Here is an 11,177-nt window from a genome sequence, read left to right on the forward strand (position 1 = left end):
AAAACTTGTCATAGTGTAGTCATGTCTTGGGTAATGGAGAAAGAGGTAACTTACAAGTAAAAAAGGTTTACCTCTTTCTCCATTACCCATCATGATCTGACAAAGCTGGCCACTGTAGTTATTTTCATGTTGGCTACTTAGTGCAAAATGCTAATCTGAAGCGATTCTTTTTTAGGTAAAATGGTTGCTAAAATTAATAGAAATACCTGAAATCAAGGAGGTTCAAGTTTTAGCGAGAATGCCAGGTCTTATTTAGAAAGTATAGTTAGTGGCTTCAGCAAAGCTGATGCTCTGGAAGTGAAAAAGTTTGAAAAAGTAACTAACCATGATGTTAAGGCAGTTGAATACTTCTTGAAACAGAAATGTCAATCCAATGCTGAGATTGCTGAGGTGAGTTTTGGATGTTCCTTGTTGTGGGTACTCTATGCTTCCTCTTTTTATAACTATGCTTCCTCTTTTTGATGTTCCTTGTTGTGGGTACTCTATGCTTCCTCTTTTTATAACTATGACTAACTATGGTTTCAAAGATTGCATTTGATGCTTAATATTTGACATCAGATTCTACAAAATTCTTTTTTTGAATGCAATATGCAAATTAGCGAAGGAAAATGCTCATATCTCCATGTTGTCTCGCACTCATGGACAGGTATTTTCAGTTGTAGATGAGAGGCAACTCTTGTTATAACAGAATACTAACTTTTTGTTGATCAGATGTTATCTACAAAAACTTTAATGATATATAAGCTTAATTGAAAAACTTATATTTCCCTTTTATTCGTGTTTACACAAATGCAGAGAATGTTTCAAGGAAAAAGAAAAATTCTTTTTCATTTCCATGAACTAATTTATTTAGCAATCCTAAATTCTTAATGAAATTTATCCCAAATGGAGAAGGGATGCAACTGACAAGAACACGTTTAGAGAATTATTAGAGAAATGGGAGTACTCAAAGAAAAACAAAGTACTCTTGGGTTTAAAAAGTTAAACTTAATCTAAGGTGCATAGTGTAATATTCCACTAAGAATTTTTCCCTAATGTCCTGGTGGTGGATTTTTTTTGGTTGAAATAACTCAAAGATTTCTGGCTGGTCATTTCGGTGAAATTTTTTTATACAAAAGTAAGCTTTTTATTGGGGGCATATATAGAAATTTCTGGCTGGTCATTTCGGTGAAATTTTTTTATACAAAAGTAAGCTTTTTATTGGGGGCATATATAGAAATAATTAAATAATGATTACATGCTGAAACTCAGGAATTTTATACATGGGGCTAATACATCATGTATAATTACTGGTTTGATAAAGATTACACCGTCTATCTTCGTTCATATATGTTTGCAGGACATGTTCTACATTCCTTTCTTCACGAGTTTTTTGCTTGATGCTATGAAATAAATTGAATGGAACCTTTTCAATCTGAAGGTTAAAAATAATATAATCATATCTTTATTTCTTATTTAGTCCTAGTTAATTTTGGCAGTGGGTTGAGCCAAATGTGTTACACTTGGTGGGTTCCACGACTTGTACTGTACCATAGCAGTATAAGTTGTATCATAGCAGTAGCGAGTCGCAAGTGTGGAGCTAAGTGCTATGCGGGGCTAAGTGCTATATTGCGTGAGTGCGGTGCGAGCCACCTCTAGAGTCCACATAACCTAGTGATACCGGGATGTGGCAATTGTCATGTCACGATGAGGACGTCGCTTAAGTAAGGTGGAGTGTTTGTGACACTCCTATTTAGTCCAACATCAGGAATTGAGTGATAATTTAAGTCGCTTAATTTATTTAAGGGTAACATCGGTTAGTCGATTTTGGCAGTAGATTGAGCAAAACAACACATTACACTTGTTGGGTCCCACGGCTTGTACCGCACCAATGGGCCCGTTTGGCCGGGGCGTGACATGGCCAATATTAGATGCAGACATATACTAAGTTGACTGCTCAAAGCAGTTAAAATATCATATTGATAATTTTCATCGTTATGCTACAGAAATAAATGATTTGCTTTTGTAATAGGTTTATGTGGTTTAGTTCTTATATCTTCTAACTCCCTTTGTAGCAAGGAGATGGTAAATTTTGCTTTCAGACTAAGTGAAGTAGGGAAGACCTTTACAGAAGTGCAAATATTGGGCAAGTGTGCTGGAGCTGTTGGAAACTACAATGCACATAAAGTTGCATATCCTGATATTGATTGGCCAACTGTTACAGCCGAGTTCATGACCTCTTTGGGTTTAGGTTTCAACCCTTACGTGACACAGGCATGTTTATTTACTTCTACTACTTTTCTCTTTGCAAGGTTTTACCTATCTGATTCATTTCAGCTTAATGGATTTTTCTTTTGCGTAATTATGTAGTGCATAGACGATTTTGATATGTTTTTTTTCATTGTGGATGACTTGGATAGGTTTCATTAATGGGAGGAGTACTTTATTTACCTATACTTTTTTGACACTGCTGCTTGTATTCATTGTGTATAACTAATACAAACTGTAAAAGTGTATAACTAATAGAGCCTCATGATTTTCTTTAATATGAGTTTTGCAATCGACTCAGGTGACTGAAATGTAGGTTTTTTTTACCATTTCACATTTCAAGAGCTTACAAAAGGTGATTCATATAGTAAGTAGATACTATAATGTGCTTGCTTGATAATAAGTAGATACATTTGTAGGTTATCCATCTATCTTGGAATTACAGTACATTTATCAATTAGCCTATTGTACACCAACCAGTTAGTGCATAAATAATAATGGAATTGCAGCGCCAGCTAATAATTTTGCATGCATACTCTTTATCTGAGCCTGTTGCTTGCTCCGTATATAGATTGAGCTGCATGACTATATCGCAAAGCTTTTCAATGCAGTTGTTCAGTTTGATAACATCCTGACTGATTTTGATCGGGACATATGGAGCTATATTTTGTTAGGTTATTTTAAGCAGGTAACTATCTTATGCTTGACCACTATATGTTGTGCGCGGCGCGGAAGCGGTCGAATCACACAAGCCAAACAAGAGAGATCACAACCAAATTGAACAAGCATAATCACCAATAACACAAGAGATTTACGTGGTTCGGCAAGTTGCCTACGTCCACGGGGCAAGAAGGGTATGGGGTTTTCACTAATAGAGAAAGAGTACAAATTGAGATTATAAATCACTCGAAGGAACAAACTAATCTCACCAACAAGCTCTTAATCTATCCAAACAAAACCCTAAACAAATAGCTCAGAAAATACCTCTTTACTGTGCTCCAAATATCCCCAATTTGCTATCTACAAACCCTCAAAATCGTGTTCCTATTTATACCAAAATAGAAACCCAAACAGAATCCAAATAGAAACTCTAACTGTGCAGAAAACTCATCGTAAGTCGACTTAACAGAGGCCACAAGTCGACTTGGCAAAGCGAAAAACACTAATTGGAGAACACTTCATAAGTCGACGTAACAGACACCATAAGTCGACTTGTCAGAGCCAAAAAACAACGATTCTAGAACAGAACGTAAGTCGACATATAGTCGGCATACTATAAGTCGACTTATGCATGTGCATGAGTCGACTTATGACACAGAATCTGCAAAAAAACACACAAAAACTAGAATTTCCCAAATTTCTCCACAATTCTTCACCTCAGAGAAGTTTTCCCAAAACTAAGCCGACACCAACCAAACCAAATGTCCCACTTATTGCGTCGAGGATGTCGTGGAAACCCTTCACGATAACGAACTCAATCCACAATAAGTCGAGACCCAAATGAGAATGCGAACACTCTCCAAATGTTAGTATCTACTCTCCAAATTGGCTGCATCAAAACTGACTGCTTACGTATCCTCTTGCCTCTCCAAATGTTAGTATCTACTCTCCAAATTGGCTGCATCAAAACTGACTGCTTACGTATCCTCTTGCCTAAGGAATCAAGCCTTCACGTAGTTCACCAAAACAGCCTCCATAGGCCTCAAACTACTAGAAGAGTTTGCAACCCGTCTCCAACTTCACGACCAAGTCTACGGCTGAAAGCACCTCTAATGGCCCTAAACTAAAACAATCCAAACATCTCCACCTGAGATGAACCAATGGCCATGTCCAGACTATATCTATCAGCTACACTCGAATCAATCAACCTATCATCTGCATCCAAATTAACATCATTCCCAATCTGTATCACATCAAATAGAATCCTAAATAATGCAGTATGATCTGGAGTCTCCATCCAATGTGGAGTACCATCACTCTCCACCCTCTGCGATGTCCTAATGATCTGATCACCACTCGCCACCTGCCGAGAGTCAAACGTGACATACCTGCTCAGAACAAAGTCAGAAGATAATACCTGATAATCAAACATGCCTATGAATCCTAATTGTGCTATCGGATCAAATCTCGCATCCACGATGTGACCAAGTGCTGGGTAGCCAAACATCCGACGCAACCTAAAATCTGAAGCAGCTCCACTAGATCCTATATCTCTACATGCAGCAGTCAGCAACCTATACATAAGACGGCCCAAACATGTCGTAGCCCGTACACCAATGCCAATGCTCGACATCAAATGCCTATCCTCCTCCAGAAAGGAACAGCTCCCCAAATCTGCCATCTCATCACGTTGCCTCAAATTTTTCACACCAATGAAGTGTCTTCTATTGCCGTGAGCTTAGCACAAATGTAAGAAAAACCCTACTATAATCAAAACATCAGGTTACCTTTCTACCAACACACTACCTATATCTATTGCGGGCTTCAAGGACTTCACACCAACAGGACTTGATTGCAACCCACATACCTATTACCTCCCAATGATGCTCCCTTGGAAGGCCCCCGAATGCCTGAATGAACACCCCTCAGAAGACCCCTCGAATGATGGATAGAAGTGCCTAACTCCCCCTCAGTCTTCTTGCTCATACTAATGGGTTCATAGGACTTCAAACTATAGGTCATAGCACTCCTCAATAACCTATGCATGGTATTACCAATCAAATAACCCAGTATCAAACAACGCCACAGTCTAGCCGAATCTGATGAAGTCGTCATCTCCCTATTAATCGTCGTGCTTCCAAGCAAATAATACAAATTGCTCCTTCTCACACCCTTCATCACAATCATGGCCCCCAATGTGACCTTCAAGCGTGCATCTACCAAGGTCACCCTATAGCCTGCTGCAACCAAAGCTCCAAGTGAAATGATGTTCATTTTCAATTGCGAAACAAACCTCACATCATCTAACTCTCGCATCATCCCATCACTCATCCTAATCCGAACAGTACCAATACCATCAATAGAGCATGCATGTCCATTATCCATGAGCACAACAACCTCTCTTTCCAACTTCTGAAAGTTGGAGAACCAATCCCTCCTAGAGCAAATGTGGTAAGAAGCACCCGAATCCAATATCCACTCCATAGAGTCGGTATCACAAACTGATGGTAGTGCAGATAATGAATAGTCTGAAGAATCCGAATTTGAATTATTGCCACTAGTCTTGACAATATTCACCTCTGAAGATTGTACATCATTTCCCTTATTCTTCTCGGCTCGATCTAACTTTGGGCATTCAGCTTTCTAATGTCCATCCTCTTTACAAAAAGTGCACTGATTCCTACGAATCCCACGATGTGCACCTATAGACTGCGACCTCCTGCTTCGGTTTGAACCACGGCCATGAACTACTAATGCATATCCCGATGCCTTCTCGGAGGACTCATCAACACACTTCCTCAACTCATAATTCACCAACGCTGAGGTCACCTCCTTATAGCTAATAGTAGTTCTTCTATTAATCATAGGGAGAAAAAAGGTACCATAATCATTCTCGTGCAATGAACACAAAAGTAACATCACCTTGTCTTCATCCTCCACTATGATATCCACATTAGCCATGTCTGAAAGTAGCTTCGTGAAGTTGTTAACATGCTCCCTAAAGGAAACTCCACTCTTCATCTTGAACTGATAAAACCTCTTCTTCAAGTGAAACCGATTCTCAATGCTCTTAGTAAGATACTTTTCATTGAGTGTTTCCCACATCTTCTTCACCGACGTCTCGTTCATCACATCAAAAATAAGATCTGGCGTCAAGCATGACCGAATAACTCCACACGCCCTACTATTCATCTTCTTCCAAACATTATCTTCCATATCAACAGGTTTCTCTTGCAACTCAAGAGTTTCTTCCAAATTCTACGAGTCCAACGCATACATCACCTGGTATCTCCACAAACCGAAATTGATCTTACCATCAAACTTCAGAACATCGATCTTCATGTTATTGATGCTCTAACTATGTATTATCTTCGTAAGAGACTCCTTCAAACAAGACTCAAACGCCAACAAACCAATACGAAACAAACGAAGAATAGATCCAAACTAAAAAAGATAGAGTCTTTACCAAAAAAATCCCACCCTTATCACCAAACGAAGCCCTAGCCGAATATCCAAAACGATCTACTCCTCGAAATAACCCAAGCCTAACCCAACATCTGATACCAAATTGTTGTGCGTGGCGTCAAAACTGTCAAATCACACAAGCCAAACAAGAGAGATCACAACCAAATTGAACAAGCACAATCACCAATAACACAAGAGATTTACGTTGTTCGGCAAGTTGCCTACGTCCATAGAGCAAGAAGGGGATGGAGTTTTTACTAATAGAGAAAGAGTACAAATTGAGATTACAAATCACTCGAAGGAACAAACTAATCTCACCAACAAGCTCTTAATCTCTCCAAACAAAACCATAAACAAATAACTCAGAAAATACCTCTTTTCTGTGCTCCAAATATCCCTAATTTGCTACGTCCAAACCCTCAAAACCGTGTTCCTATTTATACCAAAACAGAAACCCAAACAGAATCCAAATAGAAACTCTAACTGTGCAGAAAACTCATCGTAAGTCAACTTAACAGAGGCCACAAGTCGACTTGGCAGAGCGAAAAACACTAACTGGAGAACACTTCATAAGTCGACTTAACAGACACCATAAGTCGACTTGTTAGAGCCAAAAAACAACGATTCTAGAGCAGAACGTAAGTCGACATATAATCGGCTTACCATAAGTCGACTTATGCCTGTGCATGAGTCGACTTATGACACAGAATCTACAAAAAAACACACAAAAACTAGAATTTCCCAAATTTCTCCACAATTCTCCACCTCAGTGAAGTTTTCCCAAAACTAAGCCGACACCAACCAAACCAAATGTCCCACTTATTGCGTCCAGGATGTCGTGGAAACCCTTCACGATAACGAACTCAATCCACAATAAGTCGAGACCCAAATGAGAATGCGAACACCCTCCAAACGTTGGTATCTATTCACTAAATCGGCCGGATCAAAACTGACTGCCAACGTATCCTCTTGCCTAAGGAATCAAGCCTTCGCGTAGTTCACCAAAATGGCCTCCAAAGGCCTCAATCCGCTAGAAGAGTTCACAACCCTTCTCTAACATCATGACCAAGTCTACGACTGAAAGTACCTCTAATAGCCCTAAAGAAGAGTTCACAACCCTTCTCTAACATCATGACCAAGTCTACGACTGAAAGTACCTCTAATAGCCCTAAACTGAAACAATCCAAACATCTCCACCTGTGATGAACCAATAGCCATATCCAGACTACATCAATCAGCTACACTCGAATTAATCAACCTATCATATGTATCCAAATCAACATGATTCCCAATCTGTGTCACATCAGTTAGAATTCCAAATGATGCATATGATCTGGAGTCTCCATCCAATGATTCCCAATCTGTGTCACATCAGTTAGAATTCCAAATGATGCATATGATCTGGAGTCTCCATCCAACATGTTGTACCATCACTCGCCACCCTCTGTGATGTCCTAATGATCTGATCACCACTCTCCACCTGTCGAGAGTCAAACGTGACATACCTACTAAGAACAAAGCCAGAAGCCAATACCTGATAATCAAACATGCCTCTGAATCACAAATGTGCTATCAGATCAAATCTCACATCCACGATGTGACCAAGTGCTGGGTAGCCAAACATCCGACGCAACTCAAAATATGAAGCAGCTCTACCAGATCCCGTATCTCTACATGCAGCAGTCGGCAACCTATACATAAGACAGTCCAAACATGTCATAGCCTACACACCAATGCTAATGCTCGACATCAAACGCCTATCCTCCTCCAGAAAGGAATAGCTCCCCAAATCTTCTATCTCATCACATTGCCTCAAAGTTTACACACCAATGAAGTATCTCTTATTGCCATGAGCTCGGCACAAACGTAAGAAAGAACCCCTACCATAATCAGAATGTCGGGTTACCTTTCTACCAACACACTTCCTATATCTGTTGCGGGCTTCTAGGACTTCACACCAACGGGACTTGATTGCAACCCACCAATGCCTAGAGCAATCCCTAACTGTGGAAACCACATACCTCTTACCTCCCAATGATGCTCCCTCGGAAGGCCCCCGAATGACTGAATGAACACCCCTCAGAAGACCCCTCGAATGATGGATAGAAGTGCCTAACTCCACATCAGGCTTCTTTCTCATACTAATGGGTTCATAAGACTTCAAACTGCAGGTCATAGCACTCCTCAACAACCTATGTACGGCATTACCAATCAAATAACCCAGCATCAAACAACGCCACAGTCTAGCCGAATCTGATGAAGTCGTCATCTCCCTATCAATCACCGTGCTTCTGAGCAAATAATACAAATTACTCCTTCTGACGCCTTCATCACAATCATGGACCCCAATGTGACCTTCAAGCGTGCATCCACCAAGGTCACCCTATAACCTGCTGCCACTAAATCTCCAAGTGAAATGATGTTCATCTTCAATTGCGGAACAAGCCTCACATCATCTAACTCTCGCATCATCCCATCACTCATCCTAATCCGAATAATACCAATACCACCAATAGAGCATGCATGTTCATTACCCATGAGCACAACATCCTCTCTTTCCAACTTCTGAAAGCTGGAGAACTAATCCCTCCTAGGGCAAACGTGGTAAGAAGCACCTGAATCCAATATCCACTCCGTAGAGTCGGCATCACAAACTGATGGTAGTGCGGATAGCGAAAAGCCTGAAGAATCCGAATCTGAATTGTTACCACTAGTCTTGACAATATTCACCTCTGAAGCTTGTATAGCTTTCCTCTTATTCTTCTCGACTCGATCTAACTTTTGGCATTCAGCTTTCTAATGTCCATCCTCTTTACAAAAAGCACACTGATTTCTATGAATCCCACGATGTGCACCTCTAGACTGTGACCTCTTGCTTCGGTTTGAACGACGGCCATGAACTACTAATGCATCTCCCGATGCCTTCTCAGAGGACTCATCAACACACTTCCTCAACTCATAATTCACCAACGCTGAGGTCACCTCTTATAGCTAACAGTAATCATAGTGAGAACAAAGGTACCATAATCATTCTCGTGTAATGAACATAAAAGTAACATCGCCTTGTCTTCATCCTCCATCATGATATCCACATTGGCCACGTTTAAAAGTAGCTTCGTGAAGTTGTTAACATGCTCCCTAATGGAAACTCCCCTCTTTATCTTGAACTGATAAAACCTCTTCTTCAAGTGAAGCCGATTCTCAATGCACTTAGTAAGATACTTTTCATGGAGTGTTTCCCACATCTTCTTCGCCGACGTCTCGTTCATCACATTATAAATAAGTTCCGGCGTCAAGCATGACTGAATAACTCCACACGCCCTACTATTCATCTTCTTCCAAACCTTATCTTCCATATCAGCATGTTTCTCTTGCAACTTAAGAGTATTTTCCAAATTCTGTGCGTCCAACGCATCAATCACCTGGCATCTCCACAAACCAAAATTGATCTTGTCATCAAACTTCGGAACATTAATCATCATGTTATTGATGCTCAAACTATGTATCGTCTTCGTAAGAGACGATCCTGATTGGCTTCCTCCACCCATGTTGTCGATCTAACTCTTCAAATAAGAATCCTTTCAGAGACTCCTTCAAACAAGCCTCAAACGCCAACAAACCAATACGGAACAAACGAAGAATAGATCCAAACTGAAAAAATTAGAGTCTTTACCAAAAAAATCCCACCCTTATCACCAAACGAAGCCCTAGCAGAACATCCAAAACGATCTACTCCTCCAAATAGCCCAAGCCTAACACGAGCTCTGATACCAAATTGTTGTGCGCGGCGTGGAAGCGGTCGAATCACACAAGCCAAACAAGAGAGATCACAACCAAATTGAACAAGCACAATCACCAATAACACAAGAGATATACGTGGTTCGGCAAGTTGCCTACGTCCATGGAGCAAGAAGGGGATGGGGTTTTCACTAATAGAGAAAGAGTACAAATTGAGATTACAAATTACTCAAAGGAACAAACTAATCTCACTAACAAACTCTTAATCTCTCCAAACAAAATGCTAAACAAATAGCTCAGAAAATACCTCTTTTCTGTGCTCCAAATATCCCTAATTTGCTACCTCCAAACCCTCAAAATCGTGTTCCTATTTATACCAAAACAGAAACCCAAACAGAATCCAAATAGGAACTCTAACTGTGCAGAAAACTCATCGTAAGTCGACTTAACAGAGGCCACAAGTCGACTTGGTAGAGCGAAAAACACTAACTGGAGAACACTTCATAAGTCGACTTAACAGACACCATAAGTCGACTTGCCAGAGACAAAAAAACAACGATTCCAGAGCAGAACGTAAGACAACTTATAGTCGGCTTACCATAAGTTGACTTATGCCTGTGCATGAGTCAACTTATGACACAGAATCTGCAAAAAACACACAAAAACTAGAATTTCCCAAATTTCTCCCCACTATACCCCTAAAATATTAGAACCTATTTTAGCTCCCAAACTTCCAATTTGGAACAAAACGATTTCATGATAATTTTGCTTTCCAGATGACCAAGGCTGGGGAGATTGGATCTTCAACTATGCCTCATAAAGTTAATCCCATTGATTTTGAGAAAAGTGAGGGCAACTTGTGTTTGGCTAATGCTGTTTTATCTTCTCTCTGCTCAAAATTGCCTATCTCTCGTATGCAGGTGTGTATCATTTACTTTTCCATCTTTATTCATGGTTCTTGAGGAGTACCTAATGTGAAGTTCAGTGCTATATCACAGTTCAAAAAACACGTCTTAGTGTCTCATTCTGGTAAAGTGATACTATACTTATTGCATGTGTAATCATTG

The 11,177-nt window shown here is 40.1% G+C and overlaps 1 pseudogene; it reads left to right on the forward strand.

The window, feature by feature from the left end:
* The window catches only part of LOC109844993, a 93,855-nt pseudogene that overhangs the window by 13,923 nt on the left and 68,755 nt on the right, over window positions 1-11,177 (forward strand).

This window comes from Asparagus officinalis, chromosome 6 (genome assembly GCF_001876935.1).
Source record: "Asparagus officinalis chromosome 6, Aspof.V1, whole genome shotgun sequence".
Lineage (NCBI taxonomy): Eukaryota > Viridiplantae > Streptophyta > Magnoliopsida > Asparagales > Asparagaceae > Asparagus > Asparagus officinalis.